The sequence below is a fragment of the Clupea harengus genome, chromosome 20, assembly GCF_900700415.2.
Source record: "Clupea harengus chromosome 20, Ch_v2.0.2, whole genome shotgun sequence".
Classification (NCBI taxonomy): Eukaryota; Metazoa; Chordata; class Actinopteri; order Clupeiformes; family Clupeidae; genus Clupea; species Clupea harengus.
In genome coordinates, this window is record NC_045171.1 from 3,400,561 (window position 1) to 3,404,648 (window position 4,088).

Here is a 4,088-nt window from a genome sequence, read left to right on the forward strand (position 1 = left end):
CGCAGACATCCACACACCCCTCCAAAAAAAAAAAAAAAAAAACGGAAAGGAGAAACCACATGCAAGCCCAACCCAGATTCCACCGCCTCGCGATGTTGAGCCGCTCTTACCAGAGGAGGTGGAGTGCCATGCTGACAGGATGAGGAGGTCAAACCATAAACAAGGAAAACATGTAGCAGAGGAAGGAAGGCAGCCAACAATGCCAGCTAGCTATCTCCTGCTAGCAGCCTCCTCTCTGCACTGCTGTTCACTGTCTTTTCCCCCTCTCTCTCTTTCTCTCTCTTGCTCTCCCCCCCCTCTCTCTCTCTCTCTCTCTCTCTCTCTCTCTCTCTTATGTGCACACACACACACACACACACACACATGTGCACCCACACACTTACACACACTCATGCGCACAGAGGTATCATCCCACATGCTCAGCACAGTCCCCACATCTGACAGGATCCCGGGGGAACCAGGCTCGATCTCTCACTGCAGGAAACCATGCAGAAAAATGATTCTCCTACCATCATCCTCAAGCCTTAGTGACAGCTAACCAATAATACACCTACAAGGAAGACTGATTTTTTTTTCGGCAATGTTTGGGGACCCTAATATTGTTTAGGGATTTCACTGTCATTTAGATGCCATGGCAGTAATGGCTTTATTACGGATAATGAAGGCAGTGAATGTGTGACACTGAAAAAGAAGAAAAGATGTTCCTAGACTGATTTCCCCAAAGATGTCAAATTATACACGTCCACTGGGCTAGAGAAGAGGGCAAGCCATTGCACTGGTATAAACAAAAACACCCAGCGAAAACTTACTGCACTTACTTCCCCCCTTCTCATATACCAGTATTAAATCAGTAGTACACACCCTCTCAATAAACACTGACAAGAGCTTTAAAGCATAAATGACTTCCAGTTTCATTGTTGGTTCTCACCTATAGTCTTGTGTTCAAAAAGGAGTCAAAACTAATAATTATAATAATATTAACGACACGTTTTAGACATAACACAATTTATTTAAAGAATTCTCAACCTTCTCCAGAGAAAGTATTATCAGCCACCACCCATGCTGGAATGGTTATGCTCTGTTGGGAGATACAATGGCATTAATCTGCCCTGCTGAGAGGATGCGATTACAATACTGACTTGTGGCAAAAGTGCCTTAAATGTGCCACAGAGTATCTCATTCGATTCATGGGCTCCTGCTGAATACAGGGGAGTCCTATACAACTGATAGAGTCAATGATTTATTCATATGTTGTGCCTTCAGCTTACGGCTCCATTGTCAGGCCTCACAAATATAATGCAGCTATTCTATAAAATCATCCTGTTTTCTATGTAGCAACACAATGGGGATATTGGATTGGTTATATTGCTCGGCTTGAATAGCCTTGGCTGAGCCTCTTGCACATTAAGATATTTGGTGTGGTTCCCTTGACATACATAAAGCACAGTAACACTCACTAATCAGTCCATTTTTAATGTGAAATTTCAACTGTCAAGCAGCTACGTTTTTATTTATATTATTTAAAAGTCATACGTTCTGCAGTTTACTGCTATTATCAGAGAATAGCACAAAAAACTGCAGAGGTGTTTTCTTGAGAAATTACATTTTATCTGCATTTTATTTCAATTTCATATAAGAATATTACCTGAGATACAGCCGCATTGTTTTCATACTGTAGATATTGACGTTGGTGAGGAATCGGTGTGATTTTTGACAACTCTGTAGCATGATGCATTATTTAAGAAAATCTATGCGAAGAGCAGCGGGGAGTACAGGGCACATGTGTGGGATGGAGAGATCCTTTGTTTTCAGCTGCATGGTAATGAACTTGTGCCTGTGAGAATGATGCTGCCTGGCAGGCTGGCAACTGTGCCTCAATCACTGCTTTATATCCTCCCATTCAAAACTGGCTAAGATTCATTATTTGAGACAAATTTGTTTGCATGCTTGCCTGCCTGTACGAGTGCATGTATGTATGCTTTAGCCTCTGCGTCCTCAATAGCCACTGTGGTCACACATCAACAAAGAACACTGTATGGTTAATGTTATAAAAAAAGGGTTAAATGCACCAAAGAAAAAAACATGATACGCCTTGAGACAACTAAACACAGAAATTGTTTATCAGGGAGACGTGACAGAATCAAAGCAGCAGGCTGATTGCGTAAGAAAGCCAGTCTGATCTTTTGGTGTGCCAAACATAACAGGAGAAGTCGTCCCACAGTCGTACCACAAATCCATCACATACAAATATAAAGGTACATTAGTCAGTGATCGAGCTATCCCCACAAAACCCTTTTAGTCTGGAATATGAACAGCTCTGGTAGGGGCAAAGGTCAAAATTGAGATCATGAACAATTCATGAAGAACCTTCACATTGGTGTGAACGTGTCATTCAATAACTAGTCTGATTATGTTCATGTTCGTAGTACCGCAGCTATCCTCAATTTGGTAAATTACTTTTATTGTATTTAAAACTATTGTATGAACAATTCATGAAAAACCTTCACATTGGTGAGAACGTGTCATTCAATAACTAGTCTGATTATGTTCATGTTCGTAGTACCGCAGCTAACCTCAATTTGGTAAATTACTTTTATTGTATTTAAAACTATTGTTTACATTACGGGGAATTTCTCCTGTCCCGATCTGGCACAGAATCCTACCCCCCCACCCCCCCCAGAACAGATATCAGTCTGCGTTTGATTTATTATAAATGTAAAAACATCCATCAGTGTCAAACCCGGTGTAACAGTGCAGAGTTGCTGTCTCTCTTTTGAGTCAATTATTCTGTGGAAATGCAAATACACTGTCACATTAGAAATATTAATTAAATCCTCACTGTCTCCCATGACAGTGAAAAATTGAAGACACGAATGCAAGGGAACTATCTGGAGAATGTGTCTTCACATTTGAATAGGGTGTGCTTCGCTATATTAATCAAGATTTTACATATAAGAATATTATTGTATTGCCCATCAATTCCTGGTGATATAATTGGGTAAACAAAGATGATTATTCATGACAACGCCATAAAAAAGGCACGACATTTTATAGTTATAGTTAACTCATGTGGACAAGCTTTTCATGGTAACTCACTATGACCATTTCCCTCCATGTCATTCATGGCCACCAAATAGCCAACTGAGGACCGTCTGTGGCAGAGGTCTATTGCTGATAGCCTACATGCATTTGAAAGATGTATTTGAGACACGATATATCATGTTGTAATTTATGCACTGCTGGTCTAAAGTTTGGAATCACCCAGAATGTTTACATATACCTTTATATCTCACAAATATTGGAAAATATAGTCAAGACATTGCTAAAGTTAGAAATAGTAAATTAAAAATTTGATTGATAATGAGCTTTCATCAAAGAATCTTCCACTTTTACAAACTTTGCAGCACTACAGCTTGACTGCTTCTTCACTAAATACAGTAGGTCTTGCATGATGTGGAGCAATGATTTGGGTCTCTGTCTTGGAGGATACAACTGTCTCCAGTCAAGTGCTGTCCATAAGGTATGGCATGGCAATAGAGTTATGGAAAAATTGTAAAATGGTTACATTCCTGCACTTCTTTTTCCTTTCTAGGTCGTTTTTCTAATTCTTATGTAAAGTAGTATTTATTGTTACACCATGTTCTTTATTGCTCTTAGCTTGACTGTTCTCTCCATTGTACGTCGCTTTGGACAAAGGCGTCTGCTAAATGACTAAATGTAAATGTAAATGTAAATGTAAAATAGAGTTATAGTTGTCTGTGTAAAAGATTCCTTTTAGTCTGTGCAAATGACACTCAATGTCAGCACAAATGCCCCCCCCAGACCACCACACTTCCTCTGCTGTACTAGAGAGATAGTGTCAAACACTGCTGCGCCATCTTGTCATTTGTTCTGTGCCAAATGAAGTTTCTACGCTGTTTCTACATCTTCCACCCTGTATCTGTTTCCTTTCGCCCATTTAGTCTTTTCCTTTGGCTCAGATATGGATATGGCTTTTTCATTGGCCAATCTCAGATATGGCTTCTCTCTGAAACTCTGCCTTGAAGGCCAGCATTCCAGAGCCTCTTCACTGCTGGTGTTTTATGGGT